Source organism: Electrophorus electricus, chromosome 8 (genome assembly GCF_041902795.1).
Source record: "Electrophorus electricus isolate QZ-2024a chromosome 8, ASM4190279v1, whole genome shotgun sequence".
Classification (NCBI taxonomy): Eukaryota; Metazoa; Chordata; class Actinopteri; order Gymnotiformes; family Gymnotidae; genus Electrophorus; species Electrophorus electricus.
In genome coordinates, this window is record NC_137504.1 from 13,068,799 (window position 1) to 13,089,794 (window position 20,996).

A 20,996-nucleotide genomic window follows, 5' to 3' on the forward strand; every position below is an offset into this window, starting at 1 on the left:
GTTTAATTATCTTGCTAAGTACATGCCTTTATACCTGCATAGCTCATTCACACATATACACAGACACACAGATACACACACACACACACACACACACACACACACACACACACACACACACACACACAACACACACACACACACACAGACCCACACGCTCATAAATGAGTTATTCCGCAAACAAGCCACAAATATCCCACAATGGTCCCACAATGTCTCTTTGTACAATTATGAAGAAATCTCTGTGTTTAAGAGATCATAAAAGGTGCAAACAGATCACACGCCTCATGTCTCAGCTTGCATGCCGTATTCTTGACGGCAGGGGCACGTATCCCTGTGTGGGCGGGTGTAAACATATGCACATGTGTGTGCTTATGAACATAGTTATCTATTTTTATCCGTTCCACAGTCTGCCTTTCCATTTCCTAAACTGCCATAGGCTCACAGAGCATTCAGTTAATTTCAGCGAGGAGCGAGGAAATAGTCTTGGGAATGTTGCTGGTAAACTCTTTTTCCCTCCATTTGTTTTTGGACGTTGTCTGCTTCTCGCTTGTTCTCACGTGATAGGGCCCTAACACAATACCACCCTACTAAGGTTTGCTTGTAAATGGGCTGATCAAGCTGAATTAAAAGCAACTTTAATGGCATCTGATTGCTCTCCCACGCATTTGGGCCAGTGTAAGCCTCTTTTGGGCTGTGATTCTCCCTATCTATCTGTATGTTTCTTTGTCCCCCACCCTCTTCTTACACTGGAATACCATTAAGCCACGGTTAACCCACACCAGTTGACATTAATGCAGAGCCAACAAAAGAAATCCTTTGAGTCTGACACCCTCACACACACACACATGTATTTATGTGTGCACACGTTAGAGCCTGTAAGGCCCTGTGTTTTCTGAAGACTGGACCACTAGCTGTAAATAGTAGGAGTCATGCTTTGTTTTGGTTGCATGCAAGACCGTGTGGGCTGTTTGAAAGGAAAACCTCAAAGAAAGGGTTAACGAATCCCTCTCACAGATAGATATTGCCATGGAAACAGCTGCGTGACTGCTTGCAGCTTGTATTTGGTACTCCCGGGGAAGAAGGGGGGGGGGGGGATGAGAGGCAATGAGAGAGAGAGAACAATAGAGCAAGAGGTATTTTAAAATTCTGAGAGCACTGACTTTCAAAGCACACACAGCTTGTATTTAAGAATTTAAAAAGGGAGAGTAAGAGAAAAACCCACTAAATTTGAAGTAGCCATCAAATACTACCCACACCTCCTTCAGCCTTGTCTTCAGTCTGTGTACTCACCTCTCTCCCTTGCTCTCTCTCTTTGTCTCTCTCTCTCCATCCTTCGCTGCCTTTCTTGCTGTGTGTAAGATCAGCCCGAGATATGCCCCACATGCATGCTAAAGGAGTGATTAACACTGGGCAAACAGGCAATGCATTCCGCTGTTGATTCTAAGGTTGCCTTACTAGTTCCAGTACTACTTCAATCCTGCTCACACATACACACACACACACACACACACACACAAATAATCAAGAGATAGCTGGAAGGATGCACCTCTAAACAAATGAATTAATATGGAGGACATGAAGAATGAGGCGTGTGAGTGAAACAGACAGGCAACGAGACACACACAGTGAGAGAAGGAGAGAGACAGAAAGAGAGAGAGACAGATAGCAAAACAGATACAAAGAAGAGAGACTGAAAGTGGGAGAGATATAGAGACACCTGGAGATACTGAGTGACACAGAGATGGTGTTAGGATGAGAGAGAGGGGGGGGGGAAGGTGGGGGAAAACAGACACAGGAGGTGGCGATGACGTGGAAAAGGGGCGCACAGAGAATCCCCCTCTCCCCCTCCCTCCTCTACCCTCCCGCTCCCCCTCCCTCCATCTTCTTCCTCTTTCTCCTCCTGCTCCTTGCCTAGCCTGCTCTGCCGTTTGGCCTGTACCACATGAGCAGTGAGAGGCTAAACCCCAGAAGCATGCACAATCCCCCACACCACTGGCCGCCATACAGAGGGCTGGGCGACATGGACACATTTAAGAGAACGCACCAGAACACCATTCATTGCAAACAGTGATTGCTCTGTGCCATGGAGCACCTTACATTTTCCTGGGGTGTGTGGGAAAAGGTGGGGGGTGGGGGGTCTCTAAGATATTCTACATTCTAAATCATTCCATAAAAATTCCATAAAAAAAAAAAGGTTTTACAGATTATTTTACGGTATAATTACACAGTAATTTTCATTAACAGTGCAAATTATTTCAGTTTTGTCTTTCATTAAAAGTTGAGTCCTTTTTCCCCGACTATACCTGAGCAATAATCATTTTCCTGCAGTTTTCATATTGCTTATTTCATCTAACCAAATCACTTTGTATCCATTACCATGAGAGGTCAAAGTTAAAGAAATTTAATTTAACTCTTTAATACTGTGAGATGCATTGTAGAGTTTATGGGTCTACCTGAACTGTACTCTTTAAATTTGCATTAGGTTGTACATAATCAGAAATTGTATCTAGGTAAAAATTATATCTAGGTCTCTCTTAGATGTTACAAATAGTTCAATTTTCTATCTTTCTTTCATTTTTTTATTTTAGTTTAAGAAAACATAGACAGGAGAAAACTACCTTCTCACTTCTGTATAAATGATGTATTTAAACATGCAATCTCCGGACCACAGGGCAAAACCTCAAACAGCCACACCTCAGGAGCTTGCCTCTGTTTCAGTCTGGTGTTCTGCCTCATGTAGTGCCTGCTCTAGCGAAACCTTATCCTAATGTATGAAGAAATATCCTGTTGATGCAAACAGAGTGAGATGTTGCTTCAATCACAGCATTCAATACCATACATGCAGCAGTGGCAACAGGTATTTATAATTCTAGAACTTACTGCATACTGTCTAAAAACACAACATGTCTGCCACCTCAACAAAGACTCAGTCAGGTGTCAGAGGATGAGGCTCCCCTTTAGGTATTATAGTGACAGGCAAACAGTGGCGCGGTGATGACATCCTTGGTATATTCCAGCATGTTCCATGCTGTCTATGTGCACTGGGGATCTTACAGCCTTTAAATTGCCAAGCCGTGTGTCTTGTTATCAGTCATGCATCATTGTCTGACACATGCACTTCCTCCACTGGACTGGGCCCAGTGGGGCTTGTCTCATTCTGAATCCATTAAAGAACCAGCGTCATACCCCTCCCCAAACCCCCCCCCCCTCCCTCCCAACCCCACCTTCTCATCCATTTGATTTTCTCTCACTGGCATGGGGTGTTAAGAGACTCAATGGAGGCTTGTTTTCAGTGGATGCCCATATTGATCGCAATCATCCAAGAAATGTCACCGCCCGTGCCCGCGACGGGTCCACCAGTGAACACAGAGAAAGGGAGGCAGTGGCCCATGACATGCCCCCTCCGCATCTATTTCAAGGCCTGACGCTAACCGGAGAGTGACTGTGTGTGTGTGTGTTGCAGCACAAGAGTGTGTGTGTGGACTGTGCTCAGACAGAGGCATGAGGCATGAGGACACAGCTAGTGCGAGATCGGGGCCTTGGGCGAGGATGGGGTCGATCATCTTCCGGGGGTGATGGGGGGTCTCCAGAGCAGAGGGTTAACAGGGCTGATGCTGCTCGTACCAGACGAGAGAAGGAGAAAGGAGAGGAGGGCAAGGAGAATGAGGAAGTGAAAGGAAGAGGGTTGCACATCTTTTTCGCCGAAGACATCCATGAAACCAAATGCTACTTGTAAACCACTTTTGGACACGATAATTAAAATCGAAGACGATTCGGGGGGAAGACGTTTCGTGCTGTAAATTCAAGCCAACTTTAAAAGCTGCTATTTATGATAATGGTCGGGCTCTGATGATCTACACATCTGCGGCTAGATTTACCGAACAGGGCATCTGCCCCATTAATAAAAATTGCATCACAACATCGGCCTCTACGTTTACTTTCTCACCTTACGACAGGTTACTGTATTTCTCCCTACTGTTCTGACTCATTATACAGACCGTTGTCAGGCAGACCTCTAATGCTACAGGCAAGGTAGCATAACCAAACATCACACTTTTTCCTCTCATCACTACACCAGGAAGCACTATATCGGCGTTTTTAAAGGGACAGTTTATTGCCGGAGAAGACGAACAGGAATGGAGCGTTTACCGCGCTCATGTTTTCAAGGGCCGCTCTGTAGCGAGATCGCGGAGTAAGCAGTTCTGGTGGCATGGAATGTAAAAGCGGTGCCATATTTGTCCTGCAACATCAGGCTGATACACACACACACACACACACACACACACACACACACACAATCTCTCTCTCTCTGTCTCTCTCACACTCTGTCTCACACACACACACACACACACTCTCTCTCTGTCTCTCCCTCACACACCCACACACACACACACACACACACACACACAATCTCTCTCTCTCTGTCTCTCTCACCCTCTTTCTCTCACACTTTGTCTCACACACACACACACACACACACACAATCTCTCTCTCTGTCTCTTCCTCACACACACACACACACACACACACACACACACACACAATCTCTCTCTCTGTCTCTGCCTCACACACACACACACACAATCTCTCTCTCTCTGTCTCTCTCACCCTCTTTCTCTCACACTCTGTCTCACACACACACACACACACACACACACACACACACACTCTCTCTGTCTCTCCCTCACACACCCACACACACACACACACACAATCTCTCTCTCTCTGTCTCTCTCACCCTCTTTCTCTCACACTCTGTCTCTCACACACACACACACACACACACACACACACACACACACACACACACTGCTGTGCATCAACCTGCATCCACGTTCAGTAAATTAATCATATAACATTCAATTCACGCCTCTTCTAAAGACATCCACCAAAACGCCGATACTACAAATAGTAAAATCCAGCACTGACCAAATTAAAGAGGCTCTCAACAGTTCAAATGAACAATTGGAGTTGTTGATTTTTGTGATTACAAACATGTCCAAACAGTGGCTCGTGTAAATGTGTGAAACTGCGCAAATACTGCATTTATTTGTGCAATCGGGGGTTTGTGAATTTATTAGGATTTTGTAGAAGTTATTGTGCAAACAATGAGTAGCATTCGTTTGAGACCTCATGAGACAGAATAACATGGGTAGTTTCATAACCAAAAACACACAGGCGGGGAAAATCCAGTAACTAAAATATATAGCAGTGAAAACACACTGGAAATGTGCTTCTAACGCATATGTATTTCTATTGGAAATGACTGCACCACATAGAACATAACGCTCTAATGGGACCAGACTAGTCATACACAGAGACATCAGAGGAGCCATGCTTCACATATCCAGACTCACAGCTCTGTCATACCATTTCTGATACATTGCGAGCCTATTAATAATCTTGCTACACTTTGCGCACAGTCATGCGACCATGATTACAGATGTGTCCACAGCTATTGGATGGTGCCATATGGACGGAGAGCCTGTGACGTCACCGCGCAATGAGCGACGGTCACACACAGGCAGCGTGCTGGAACTTTTCACTCCAAATCTCGTGTTTGCTGGGAGATTACAGCAGAGTCCCAGTCTCAGTCTGAGCCTCAGTCTCTCTGTCTCTGTCTCTCTGTCTGCCAGTCTGTGTCTCTCACTCCCAAAGCATCTGCACCTAGTGTGAGCTCAGCTATATTTGGAAATGTTAGTCAGTGATGACATGCTTTTCACATTTCTCCACAGGCATTATGGAAGGGGAGAAGAGAAGAAGGGGATGTGGTAGAGGTACCCTGGACACACTAGCATCCTGACAGAAAAAAAAACCCCATGACCTTCTCCATAAGCTTTTCACATTTTTGGTCTGTTTTTCAAGGTTCAGTATCTCTCATACCTTAACAATTACCTATACTGAAGCCACACCATGCACCACAACCTAACATGCATTTCACTATATCACTACAAGCTGTGCAGCCCTGCAACACCACATATGTCCATGATGCAGCATTCAGGCCTACATTCATCCAGTCATCACTCCTATCCAGGATGTCTCGTCTGAGCCAGATGGCTTGATTGACAGATGGGGTGGGGAGAATATTGGTGGAAGGAAGGTGGGCAGAACAGGGAGAACAGAGGCACTCAGGGGGCTGCCACAACCCCTGATACCTGTTGTCTGATGATTCATTAATTTGACAAGCAGTCCGAAGAGAGGATGGATCACATGATGCTGTTGCAGTCCTCAAAGGCATGGAGACACGGGCACATGCATATCTCTCAGGTGAGACATGCCACGCAACAGTGCTAGTATTGGAAGTTGGCTTTTAGCGCATTGCTTTCATGAAATGATGGAAATGATTAAACCATCTTCTCCACATTCTTTTGTGATAGAAAAAAAAAACCCATATAAAATCTCTGTTAAAAGATATAGTCCAGTTTGATTGACCTGCTGCTGAATGCTATTAACCTGCTCTGTGGGTTCACTATTTCTGCACAATGTGCTAACAGAGAGCAAGAAGAGAGGCAGAAATATAGAGTGAGTGAGATGGAACTATATTAGAATAGCAATCTGTCCATGGTTTCTTTTTCTTGCATTCTTTCCTGTTCCTTGTCTATGCATTAATTTTCCATCCCTACACGCAATCTCTGCGTCCCCTGAAATTATTATGACTGATCTCTTGACCTAACTGCTCTCAAAGACATTTTCGGACTGGAGGACCTTGCCCACAGCATTCTGGACTCCACCCAGTGGTTCTCGTCTCGGGAGTCCTGTTCACTGACCTAGTTTCGTGAGCCTGGATGCGTAAGATGATACATGGGTCTCTGAATCCACAGACTTGCCCTTTTCGGGCAGCTGTCATGTTTGAGGTGTGCTCTTAGTGGAAAAAGTCAGCGGGGGAGGGATGGAATCACTACATCAGTTCTAAGCACAAAAGAGCGGAAACCTGAAGTTGTAACAGGCACCACAGCACTGTTATTGTTGCTCCCAGACAGCCCAGAAATGGTAAAGAATTACAGTGCCTAGCGACTTGCCTCAGGAGCTAATCGGGGAAGGGCTTCACAATCACAATGGTGTTTCTGAGTGCGGCAACAAAACAGAGAGCTGACGAGGTTCTGTTCGCCTGATGTGTAATTAAACCTGAAACAAAAGGGGTGTGGGAGTGGGGGGAATGGGGAGGGGGGTGGTGGGAGGTTGTAGGTAATGTCAGCACCAGCAGAGAGCGAAGCTGTGTTCAGACTCTCTTCTGATAACCCCCAAAGCAAGTGGAAGTCAAACACATTGGAAGCAAGAGAACAACAGGCCTTGTCTGAGAGGCTAATGAGACAAGCCCAGTGAGGCAGACCCCAGTGAGGCAGACCCCAGTCAGGTAGGGACTATGGTAAGCAGAGTCCTGTGAGGGTTCTCAGCCACTGGGCCATTGAGCATCCCAGTGCATATTAAACTTGCCGTTGATTTGTCCTGGGATGCATGCAGCACCCCTCTTCACCCCCTAAGGTCAATTAAACTCCCAAAGATAAATTACCCACCAAATCATTAAGATTAACATAGAATGCAGGGCAGACGAGTGGCACAGACACTGACATTTCAGGGTGCTGTGCTTGTGTCATGTGCGCATATCGGGAATGACGGAGGTTCTGCTTGGGGTCAGCCCCTGCTTGTGTCCATAGGGAATGCTCTGTACGGAGACACTTTGGGTTTGACTTTGAAATCAGCTGGAGTGAGACAGAACAAATAGACTTTAACAGCTAAGAGGAGCTGGTCGGTTGTTTCTCTTTCAGCTGAGTTGAAGGCAGATTTACCCTTTGACAATCCTAAAACCAGTGCTAACACAAACTGTAGGCGACATATATGCAAAGCAGTGTCAAATCTGATCAAATTTCACAGACATTTTAAAAATGATATATAGGCATCAGCAAACCCAAATTTGACCATCTGTTCAGGAATGACAGAAGCCTCTTAATCTACAATAAATATACATGTTTTAAAATTACATAGGCTATTCATAAAGTATTTGCTTACCAGTAAGCAACATAACCTCCTGGTGTGGCTGGAGGTGACACTTTTACCTAACTGTAACAACAGAATGGCGGTCACAGGGGTCGCTGCATGGTCCTTGCTCAGCAACCTTGTTAAGTTATTACCATAACAAGACAAAGCCATAGGGCCCTTGATGATGAATTTGAATGATTTCCTTCAGAAAATGAAGGAGCTCATTATGCAGTATGGAGATAGCTGTTCATCACCATTTCTGCAGACCCTTGCTTCCTTTAACGCTCATGTACTGTACATCCTCTCCATATTAATGACAACATGCTTTACTATACATAGCAACTGTACCATAACAGCAAATGATCTGACTCTTAACTGTCTCTTTTAAAGAGCTAATTTGTACCCTGAGGTCCTGTTAATTCAGATTAAGTCCCTTGGGGAGGCACACCATTGCAGGTTAGGGCGTTTCCTTCTGCAACACACCTGATCAAACTCATAAAGGGTTTGCTAATGAGTTTTGCAGCTGAATAGGGGGTATTAAACCAACACCAAATAATGCTGATATAAAAAGGGAACATTTGTAGATGATTATACTCACTATCCATTGTATTAGAACTTTTTACTGTGTACCTGCAGTCACTGGCCACATTACAGGTGGTCTTATAGGCACATTTTATACTGGACAGTTACAGACTAAAACCCATCTGAGGTCATGCATTGTCAGTCATTTATGCCATTCTTCAGTGGTCACTTTCTGACTATAGGACATCTGTAATATTATTTGAGTGACAGCAGTAACTCTGGTATGGAGATGGGTCTGGCAGGAGCTGGGGACTTTATACACATCTCTGTTACCATGGTGGAGTCCATGACTGATGAATGTCCTGCAGTCAAGTCCTGTGGTCAGAAGCTGATCGCTGTTAAAGAATTAAAAGGTGGCTAACACAGATGGGCTATTGTGTATTAAAATGCTACAGGTCTATTGGACTATAATGTCTTGATACAGGTCTATAGGACTATAGTGTCTTGATAAAGGTTGTGAGCTGTCCTCTGGCATGATTTAAAACAGGGATTTAAGTCTGTTGTTATAGATGTTTTGACATGTTAGACACATGTTTAAATGATCTTTATTAATTGTTTGACTATTGGTCTGCTAAGATTTTGAGTTTAGCTGTTGACTGAGAAAAGAGAAAACCTTCAACAAACAGAGAAACTGATGTAAGCTTGTAGTGTTGAATCCAAGTTGGTTTACTGGCAGTTGTTAATAACCATTTTTAAATGTTTGTTTAGCTTACCTATTTTTATTTTATTTTACTCTGTCAGAAATAATGAAGATTTGGATAAGGTTGAAATATTAATTAAATGAATCATAGACCCAAGGAAATGTACTTATGTCACGGAACGCTCGCCTCCCGTGAGGCACGTGGTTTGGCCAGCCACGTGCAGTAGGAGGGTTATGTTCATAGCCACACCTGCACACACCTATATTGTGTTAGTTTTGTGTATTTAAACTCTTGTCGTTGTGTGCAGTGTTGTCGGTTATTGTTGGCATAATGTGTGAACGTTAAATGTTTTTCTTGCCATTGATGTAATCGTGTTTGCTCAGTGGTAACCGTGTTGCGTTCATTGTTTGTAACACATGTGAGTGCCGTCATCTTTGTCTCAATTAAATGTTCGTCCATGTCGAAGAGAGTCTGTGCGTCCTGCCCCTCGCCCTGTGGCACTCGGGCCACCGCACGTTACAACTTACCTGTGATTATTTTCCAGAGTAACCATTATGTCTTCATTCAACAGAATAAACAGACGATCTTTGGTCTGGTGGCTTTTATATTATGATTGTCCCACTCATAAAACGATTTCACACAACTTCCTGTCTAGCCTCACTGAAGCACCGTGAACTAGTGTTTTGCAAAAATGGTGATTGTTGATGGAACCTAAAATTGATGAGTATTGATGATTGATGAGTACTGGATCATTAACGTTAACTTTTATATATTGCAAATATCGATTTTCTAATTAATAGTGGGAGGCCAACATATGACAGCCAATGCCTGGCTAAGCACACAATCTATCCTGCTACCCCCTGTTGGCTGGGCTGAATACATATAGCGGGTGTCAGGCCACAGATACCTTTTTCTCAGGTGTGGGAATGTCTGCTAGACCAGGGACATCACAGTGAGTCAGGGACGGGGAGGGGTAGTGTGCATATCATGCCGGAAGCAGATTCTGGATAGGCAGCTGGCATCGCTCACAGGGATACCCGAGTTCAGGCCTTTTTTTATGCCCATGTGTATGGAGACAACAGTTCAGGGCTGCTCAGGGCTGGGGCAATTATTCTTGCAATGAGCATGTGTAGGCATGGTGGAGCTTGCGCAAAACACACACAAACACACACACACGACTGCCTCTCAGAGATGGCCCAGAGCTTGTCCTGGCGTTCTTGAAGGCTGATTATGCAGTCTTCCGTAATGCAGCCTTCAGTGGCCACTAATTCAGAGGCAGCCAGAGTTCCCCCTGGCCCTTCTCTTCTGCTTGCATGCCTTATAAGGGCACATAGAGATGATTCACTTCATATTCTTGGAAGTGTGTAGCACGCAGAGGCAAGAGGCAGGTTCTGCTGGGTCAGGATCCACCCAAGACCACAAACAGAGTCAACGTCAAATTTATTTGCATAGCACTTTTTACAACAGCTATTGTCACAAAGCTTTACAGATGTCCAAGTCCAAGCCCCCAAGGAGGTGACAGTGACAAGGAAAATATTCCTAATAGCATGAAGAAGAAACCTTGAGAAGAACAAAACTCAAAGGGGGAGCTCATCCTCAATAGAACAAGTACAAAATAAGCAACAAAAAAAGTAATAATAACAAGTAAGCAATATAAATCTATTCCTATGGTCATAGAGGTCCTAGTCTGATGAAGGTAAGTGTGTCTAAAACCCATCTGGTGTAGGAATGTCCCACCAACAGCTGCCTAGAGCCTTCTGATTGTTCTGGGAGTGGAAGGAACCTGGGTGTCAGAAAAGTGGTTGGGTAGTTAAGTAGGTGGCAGGAGCTAAAGAAATAGAAGGGGTCAGGGGGTGGGAGCAACCACATCGGCCGAGATCGGTTGTAGTAATTTTAACAATTTTGGAAATTGTCAATCATGAATCATAAGATAGATTGGGGCACCACCCTGATTAACATGAAAAAATAATTTATTTTAATTAATTTGTTAATGATTATTAATTCAGTCTCAACTCAGCAGTTCAATAAAGTGATTACTTCTCCTCCACCAAAAAATTAGAATAGCACTCTTTTGCATGACCTCAATTTGGAGTACAAGTCTATTGGGTATAACCATGTTATTTGGCTGCTGGCAATTCACAACTGTGTGTTGGATTGTCTAAACCTGTTTGTGACCTAGCCCAGGTACTGGAGTCCCTGACAAAACTCTTGTGGGTTTAATATGGTTGTAAAGTGTAACGCTGAGCGGTAAAGAGGCAGAGGCGTGTGCAGAGAAGAGCGAGATTTAATAGGGGCAAATCTAGAATCACAGTTGTTAAGGCAGTCCAGGGTCAAAGAGCCAACACGGAGAGCACAGGGATACATGAGAAAACAAAATAAACAGACACAAAGGCAAATGGGGAAGCAGGCTATAACTAAGGCTAGGGAAAACTCAGGACTAGGAAACACAAAGGTTAGGAAACATGGTGTACAAAGCAACACAACCATGCGAAATAAACACACAACCATTCAATTAACACATTCAACCATCAAGCCTAACATTCAAAACACTGGGATCCAGACAGGGTTTAAATATATGAACTTCATACTAGAAACGAGGGACAGGTGTGTAAAATCAAACGAGGGGAGGAGAAAACGAAACCATGGAACGGAACCAAAAACAACACTCGACAGGGAAAACGTGGAACCTGGGAGGAACTGATCATGACAATTTGACATTGGTGATGCTATGTCACAATGTTGGAGCCCAGTTTCAGATCTTGAGTTAAATGAGCTGATGCTTCTCTATGTCAGTCCAAGAGGTCTTTCTCAGTGGAAGCACCTGACTAAATACTGCTGTGGTTGTTACCTGCAGTTAGTTATGCATATCGTTTAGTTGGTAAGCTTGACTTGGTAAGCTTCAACTGAGAAGGGAGGCTTTAACGTTTGACCTAGGGGCTAGCTGTAGGGAGTTTTAGCAAATTAGTACCACTACAGATGGGTCTAGTGCGCTGGATGTGCTAATTGCTATTTCATGGTGGCAACATAATAATATATAGTATAATAATAATAATAATAATAATAATAATAGCTGTCAAGCTCAATTAACCACTACTCACACACACACAGACACACACACGCACGCACAGACACACACACAATGTATGTGTGTGTGTGTGTATATATATATACTTGTGTGTATATCTATATATATATACTTGCAATATGCGATGGACACCAGCTGGGCTCACAGCCTCACTTGCATTATAAACATCTTAAAACATTAAGTTGTTGCCCTTAATAAAATACAAACAATTTACAGTGGACACCAGCTGGGCTCATCTCCTCACCTGCGACATAAACAACTTAAGACATTAAGTTGTTGCCCCTTAATAAAATATAGACAATATCTAGTGGACACGGAGATGCTGTGGCCACATCTGGAAAAACAGAACTGATACCTGACTGTTCACCACAGCACCCTTAACTATTCAAATATTAGTTGTGGTTCATACAATAAATGTAATCCAGTGGATATATCGACAGCCTAGCCGCTTCTGGACAAACAAAACTGATAGCTGACTGTTCAGCAAAACACCACCTGACAATTTAAATATCATTTATGGCTCACAATGAATTTTACCCAGTGGACACTGAGAACGCGGACGCATCTGAACAAACAAAACTGATATCTGCCTGTTCACCAAAACACGACCTGACTATTCAAATATTTGTTATGTCTCATAAAATTGGTTGCTTTACTAAAGCCCTGGTAACATGCAGAGACCTTTAATCAAAAACCTAGCCTCTTAATACCTCTAACTTGGATGCTTCACTGGAAAACCCAGAATCTCACGGCAAATTACAGTTGGAACCATGACGCCCACAAGGCCTGGAATCTCGTGGCACCTTGGGTACACTGACTATCATGAGGGTTGTGTTCTTCATTTCTACAAGGGCAGTCTGAACTCAGAGTTGCAATACCAGCAGAGGTCCAAATCACAGCAAGACAATCAAAAGCCAAGGGAGCATCTAGTGAATAAACAAAATCTGAAAACAGGTCAAAACCAGAGAGACAGGCTAAGGCATCAAAGGGCCAATGACATAACAATTAGTAATGATAAAATAATAATAATAATAATAATAATAATAATAATAATAATAATAATAATAATAAAATAGTCATTATTACTATAATATAAATGATTAATCATATTAATGATGAAAAAATCAATAATTACTAATAATGATCACAAATTTCTAATTAATAATTTTTTATAAAAAATCAGCATGAGGAACTACGTAAGTTATGACATATCAACTAGCAATTCCCACCGAAGAATGCTCGGGGCCTGGGGTTGCTACTAACAATATTAATTCTAACAATGGAGCGTGCACATCTAATGCCACTCTAAATAGTTTGTATACTGAAAACAGTTTGGCACATTTGTAACAGCACACACCTTCGATCCTTGGATATTAGTATATAATTTGATTGCCAATACTTTTGGACATCGTGAGGTGGAAGAGGCTTACTTTAGTTCACTGTTATGTGGAGTTCAGGTGCTGTGATGAGCTGAAAGATGAGAGCGATAGTTCAGTGGCTTCTAGCATGAACTATGATGTTTCCATCACAAATGCTTAATGCTGAAATCAGTATTACAGCATATACAGTATTACAGTACTTGATATGAACTTTTAGCCTATTAGCAATTAAGCTAATATTGTTTAGCCTTTTAGCAATGAAGCTAAATTTTCCTTTTAACAAGTTGCACTTTGGAGATATCAAGGACAACTAGTGGAAAATACTGTGCAGTTCCTGAGTACCTTCATGTATAGGCTCACATGTATAGGCCCTGATTCACCCTAGTGAATCAGGGAATGTTAAGCAGGATTGAAAATTTCACCTCCAGCATCCACATTATAATCCCCAAAAAGAAAAGGTGCTTTTCTTTTTGTTTTTTTACATTTTCTTCTGTATTAGATGAGCTCAAATGGAACTTAAATGATGAGGGAAAATCACAGATATGAAATTAATGTCTACTTCAGTTTTTTTTTTTTTTTCTACTTCAGTTTTTAACTTGAATGATCATTGTGCTATATGTACAATTTCAGGTAACTAGATTTACAAATTGTTTAAAAATGAGTTTAAGGTGGTGCAAATAAAGGTTATGGTTGACCTAATTTTGGTAAATAAACTGTAGAGTTACTATTGATAATGCCAGTCCTTATTACTTGTTGGGTTTGAACATGTCAAACTGTCTGAGTGGTATTAAGATATTGTCCATTTTCCATCAAACTGCGTGGATGTCTCTCCGAGAACGTTTCTGTTGCATGTAGGCAGATGACAATGAGATGACTAGGCTTCTTGATCTGTGGGATTGGATTTTTGGAATTGGCTTGGTTAGAGACTCCTAGGCCTTTTCAGGTCTTCAGAAGTAGCTGTTTTGAGCATCGATAGATACCAGGGCAGTATTAGCACAGTGGTTAAGTTACTTGACTTGTTGTTAGGAAGGTTTCTGGTTTAAGCCCTCCCATTACCAAGTTGCCACTCAATCATAATTGTAAGCTGCTTTGGATAAACATGTCAGCTAAATGCCATTTAATATAATGTGTCCCTTGCTTGTGATGACAATTCTGGAATGGTTCCTCACCAATCATACAATTAAATTTCAGTCCAACACAGCAAGGTGAGTTTGCTTGATATAAGCTGTGATGAACACAAACCAAGCAGAACCACCAAAAAATAGGGTAACATGAAATTGAATTCTGTTGTAACCACTTAGCAGAGGTTTTGTATGGTGGACACTTACAGACCCACCCCTCTTCTGTGGGTCCTTTCTTCCTTTCCACTTCTCACTGATCAAGGGGTCAAACCTTTATCAGGTAAATGCTGGGGGGAGGGTATGTTTTGGTTCAAGCATATTCAAGAGCCTTTGTTTTCATGATGGGGAGAAGGAACTCCTGACATTCTAATATGGTTCACCAATAATTAATTAAACAAAAGAAAATAACCACATATATCTTAAACAATTCCACACCTACATGATCTTAGAATGAAGTTTACAAACAAAGTATCAAAGCTTAGGATGTGTGAAGCGATTTTCTTGAAGTTGCAAACTACTCACTTTATTATATTTTGTCTAATTGGTTCATATAAGATTTCTAGTAAACACAGTTAGGAGTGGTTAACAATTTGTTTACACTAATTATAATACCACACATTACTGGCTGATAACCATTTGACATAGCAATTTATTACTTTGTGAAGCTGTGAGACAAAAAAACATCTACATGTGTGAACATGAGAAATGTTGAGATGTTGGGATGAAAAAAAATTGTTCCGGTTGTCCTGGTAAGTTTTTGAGATGAAATGTATGGTCACAGTTCCATGAAGTATAACCAGGCTGGTTAAATGTTCCTGAATTCCAATCTTTGGGTTTATGACACTTAAAAATATGGGGAAGGGTCAGAAAGCCAGGCCAGCATGATCAGCTAGGCCATTTTATAGCTTTGTTTCTCAGCATCGTGGTATCAGAGGGGCCCTGGTTCGTGCCTGTGAGCCGGGGGTGAGAGAAAGTCCACCCTGACCAGATCAAAGTTTCATCAAAGGGATCATTTTTAGTCTATTTTTGCTGCAGGTTGAGGTTCAGAAACCATCAACCCAGGAAAGAGAGGATAGATTATTAGTCATGGTCAAAAAGAGGTGAAGTTATAGCATCACAACATCCCAGTCTACCATAACTCTCAATGTCCATGAACCCCAAGATCTACATCAGTAAGGCTCATCTACTAAGATGAGTAGTAATCAATAAAATTCTTGACTAAACAATTAGGTTTTCAGCCTAGCCTTAAATATTAAGACAGTGTCCAAGTACTTAACATTGGCAGGAAGGATATTCCGTAGCTTGAGAGCTTTATAGGAAAAGGCTCTACCCCCTGTGTTAGATTTGCTTATTCTATACCAACAAAGAGCCTACACCTTTTAATCTAAGCACATTTGGCAGATCATAATAGACCAAGAGTTCTCTAACATACTATGGAGCAAGACCATTCAGTGGTTTGAATGTCATTAGAAGTATTTTATGATCAATACAAAATTTCACCAGGAGCCAGTGCAGTGTAGCTTAGATAAGAGTAAAATGATCAAACTTCAAACTTTCAAAGTGTCTTAATGCACTTAGCACTGCTACTAGATAGTAAGGCATTACAATAGTTCAATCTTTTCTGGATTATGTAAAAAGCTGAAAAGTCACTATTTATGTTCTAAATAAGATCAATACCAGGAAATGGCTATTCCCTTAATCTCACAGCAAAATTTTCAAGCCTATCTTGTATGTACTATATAGCATTAAAGGCTTCACTGAGATCTACCAATATAAGCACAGAGACACAACCATGATTGGAAATCAACAAGTCATTAACTTCTTTAACCAGTGATGTCTCTTTACTATGATGAGGCCTAAGCTCTAATGAAAAACATCATATATGTGGTTCTGATGCAGGTATAAGCTTAGCTTTCTTGATCAATGGTTTGATAACTGCTGGTTTAAATGATTTAGGTTCATAGCCAATGTTCAGAGAGGAGTTTACTGTTTTTAATATAGGTTTGAGTACTTCAGGTATTATTTCTTTAGGAAAGTTGTTGTATGGGCAATGATATATTTTGAGGAGGAAATTAATTATATTAGTTCAGGCTGCCAAATAGGAGAAAATTACTCTAATGTCTCTATTGACATGGTTGTTTTGGTCTCTATGTAATTGCCTGATGGCACATTAATACTCTGAATATTATCTCTAACGTTTTTAATTTTCTCATTGAAAAACTTCATTAAGTCATTACTACTATGTGATGTTAGAATCTTTGGTGTCAGTTTTATTCCTAGTTAGTTGTGCTATTGTACAAAATAAAAAGCTAGGATTATTTTTGTTATCTTCTATTAGGGTCAAGAGATAAGCTGTTTGAGCAGTAATAAGTGCCTTTCTATAATTAAGAAGACTCTCCTTCCATGTGAGTTGGAAGACTATAAGTTTAGTCTTTTTGTATTCCAACTTATGCATGTTCTGTTTTAAAGTGTTATCATTATACCACTGTACTATTTTTTTAAGTGGAGTAACATCACTGAGTGTGGAGTGAGACACTCAGTCAAAGCATTCAGTCTTTTGATCAAGTTCTTTAAGAATTGAGTGAATCCCTGTCAGAGAAATTTTAGAGATTCGTAATAAAGCTAGTTGCAGTAGTTGACGTGATTGAGCATTTGATGCGGTAGGCGAGATGACTATACTGCGACTGATTTTTAGTTCAAATGAACTAAGGGAGTGGTCTGAGGTGGCATCAGACTCGGGTAAGATAACTATGTTTTCTATGACTATGCCATTTGTCAGTATTAAATCACATTTGTTCACCCGAATGTGTGGGTCCCATTCTAAATTGAGTGAAACCAACTGATTCTAGTGTAGAACTAAATACTGATATCAAAGGGTCAGAGCAATGCATTGCATCCACTAGCAAAGACAGAAGCCTGTAATGTTATACACATCTGCTCACAAAGGGCCTACATTAATTTATCTAATGAGGGTAATTAAGGTGATCACATTGGACCTTTCCCATAAAGGTGGTGTCTGCACCATGCACAAGTAAATATGTAGACACAAATCGGAGAGAGAGGATCGTCCATCTTGTAGTGGTAAAGGCTGCGCAGTTAGCCACAAGTCCTTGCTTCAGTTTCAAGTTTTCTTGGCTTTGGCAGAACTTGCCTCTTCAATCTGTATTTGTGTAGCACTTTTAAAAGTTTACAAGGGTTCACCCCTAATGTTGGAAGAACAGCTTGGCAAGTCCTCATGTTCTGTGTTGTCCCCCTTCAGATTTACAGTCAGATGCAAGATGTTGTACAAAGTGCAAGTAGAGCTTTTAAGGGGCAAGAAAGTTGCTGTGAGCTCTTGAGACCCCGATAACTCCATTCCACCACCAGCCTTGGGCTGATTCCGGTCATCAGAGAACAAGCATCCATACGGAATTCAAATTTTGGTCAAGCAACCCATGAAAAAGAGATTTTTTGATGTATAAAACATGTCATATGCCCCTTCTTTTGGTCACCATATCTCCCCATTGATATATTGGGGATTTTTTTTAAGGGATGCGGGGAAACACCAAGAAAGAACAGGCTAATGTGAATTAGTCAACTTCAAAATCAATAGCTAGATGATTACTCTTAACTTTGTCACGTCTCCATTATTATTATTTCCTTTACCGCATAACATTCAAAACATTACATGAGCTGACTAATAGGTGACTAAGTGAAAACCTTTGGCCTAGAACAATCCGTGTAATGTCATATGTCCCATAAAGCAGACACAAGCAGCTTGGCTCAGTAAAATTGCTTGCTTAGTGTCGGAGAGGGGCATGCAGACATGTGGGCATGTTGTGCCAAGAACAAGAGAAGCCTCAGTGCCATGTCAGGGAGGGCAGACCCCTACATTTACACCTTGCTAAGTACCCCCGGTTGCTATCGCTGGGAGTCTCGTGCAGCTCTCAGAGGACATGTGATCAGCAGCTGGCAGAAATGCTTCAGCTGTCACTGGGACCACAGCAGTGGGTTAGCTGAGTATCAGACGTCCAGTTCCATAGCTATAGAGGAGCGTTCAAATTTACGAAGTGGAGAAGGCCATTCTGCTCTGTACACCACAAGGTTCGCACAAGACAAGGACTGTGTTTTTTGATGAGTGCTGGTGTGCGTGGTGCGTGGCTTGATCTGATAACTAGCTGACAAATATGTGGGGGGGGGTTGTTTTATATATATATTGCATTTCACACACCTACAATTTCCTCTCAGTAGCAAACTTGGAAAGAATGGTAGTTTTCTTTTTCTGCTTTGGTCCAATAAAGGGTTGGACACAGCTCTTTACAATGTCTATTGTAAAAGGTGCTAAAACAAATAAAACTGAGTATAATGGAATGGCACAAGAAAGGAGTGGCTTTCAAAAAGCTTTGGCCACTTGGACCTGAACCCTGGCATGAACAATGCTTACATCACATTTTCAATATGCTCAATTAGCCAACTAGACCCTCAGTAACAAGCAGAGAGAGAGAGAGAGAGAGAGAGAGAGAGAGAGAGAGAGAGAGAGAGAGAGAGAGAGAGAGAGAGAGAGAGAGAGAGGGACAGAGACAGAGAGAGAGAGTGAGATGACTAAATATCATTACACACAGGCTATGTCATGCTCTTAAGATGACTCGTGTGCTGTGTTGATGAGCAGATTATATGTCATGTTGATTAATAATGCCAGGTGCAGGAATGTCAGTTTTTAGCATGATTTCATCCTAAATGCTATCTCATTGTTTTTTTTCTCTCACGTTCAAAGTCTTTCAACATCCTTTGTCTTTAAGCCATTGTCTTAGGAAACAGAACTTGTTTATTTTTATTGTAACCTACGGGGCAAAATTTGTCAGTGACTTTACTTGATTTAGGATTAGGTAGTTAATTTATTAATTTATAGATACGCAATTATGCAATTAAGCACTACATTAGTATTTATTTATTAACTACTCCTTGTTGTAATAAACTAGCATGCTAGCTAAAGTGTAAGAGTAAGCAATCTTGAACCATTGTGTTAACTACATGTTTAAAGACTTCTTAATTAATGCTTAAATATTTAATAATACCTTAGTAATGAGAAATGACGTGTTACCATATCAATAATCCAATAATTTGTTTTTCATAGTGAGGCGTGATGGTAAACTGATTTGGTAACATTTGATTACTAAAAAATTAAACATGGAGTCATTAAACATTAAAGATTTAGCTACCATAATGGGCCAAAACTCATAACTACATCATTACAGTTCAGTCAACATAGCAGCTTCCTGTAGTCAGGAGTAATTATAGAATTATGATAACATTCAATTAATTACCAAATTAACAAATGCCTAATTATTAAATAGGAAACTGTATTGTAAGTTGTAAATGTACATACATCAATACTTATTGTAGGTATGGATTAATATTCTGATTCAATTCAATGTGTGTGTGTGTGTGTGTGTGTGTGTGTGTGTGTGTATGTGTGTGTGTGTGTGTGTGTTGATGTACAGATAAGAATGTTCTTCTTCTGCCAGTGAAGATAATGTTTTCATGCTGAAGAAGCAGGTTGCTGTGGCTTGACCTTTGAACACATGGGGTGGGGGTGGGCATAATGACAAATTGTTGATCATTTGTTCACATGGGGTTTGTCCTATAGGGGAGCGGCATGTACACACACATTCACACACAGGCTTGATTGATATCCCATAGAGGTCACCTCAAAGACCTCAAAGATCGGAGATGCATGCTTATACTCTACTAAGGTTAAAAGAGAAAAAATCTCTATTTAAGCCCCCACTCTTACAAATCCTAGTAACAAATGTAGAAATTTTCCCCAACATCCAGTCTTTAAATGGATGTTTCTCTTTGAAATTCTTCTTTTCACAGTTTCTCTCTCGCTTTCTTTCTTTCTCTCTCTCTCTCTTTCTCTTTCTTACAAACAGACATACAGTACACACACACACACACACACACACACACACACACACACACACACACACACACACACACAGTGAAGATCAACTTGACTTTGATTGAAATAATGAACTGATGGAAGCTGCAGAACTACAATGGTGATAAATGCCTACATTTCTCAGCATTAATTTTATTAGAGGCTTAATTTTATGTTGCAATTTTATAAAAGTATTAAACCATTCATGGAGAAATTAATATAATAATGTACATATATAAATTGGGTGGGGGAGCTGTGAGGTTGTATTTCTAGGATCTAATGCTCTTG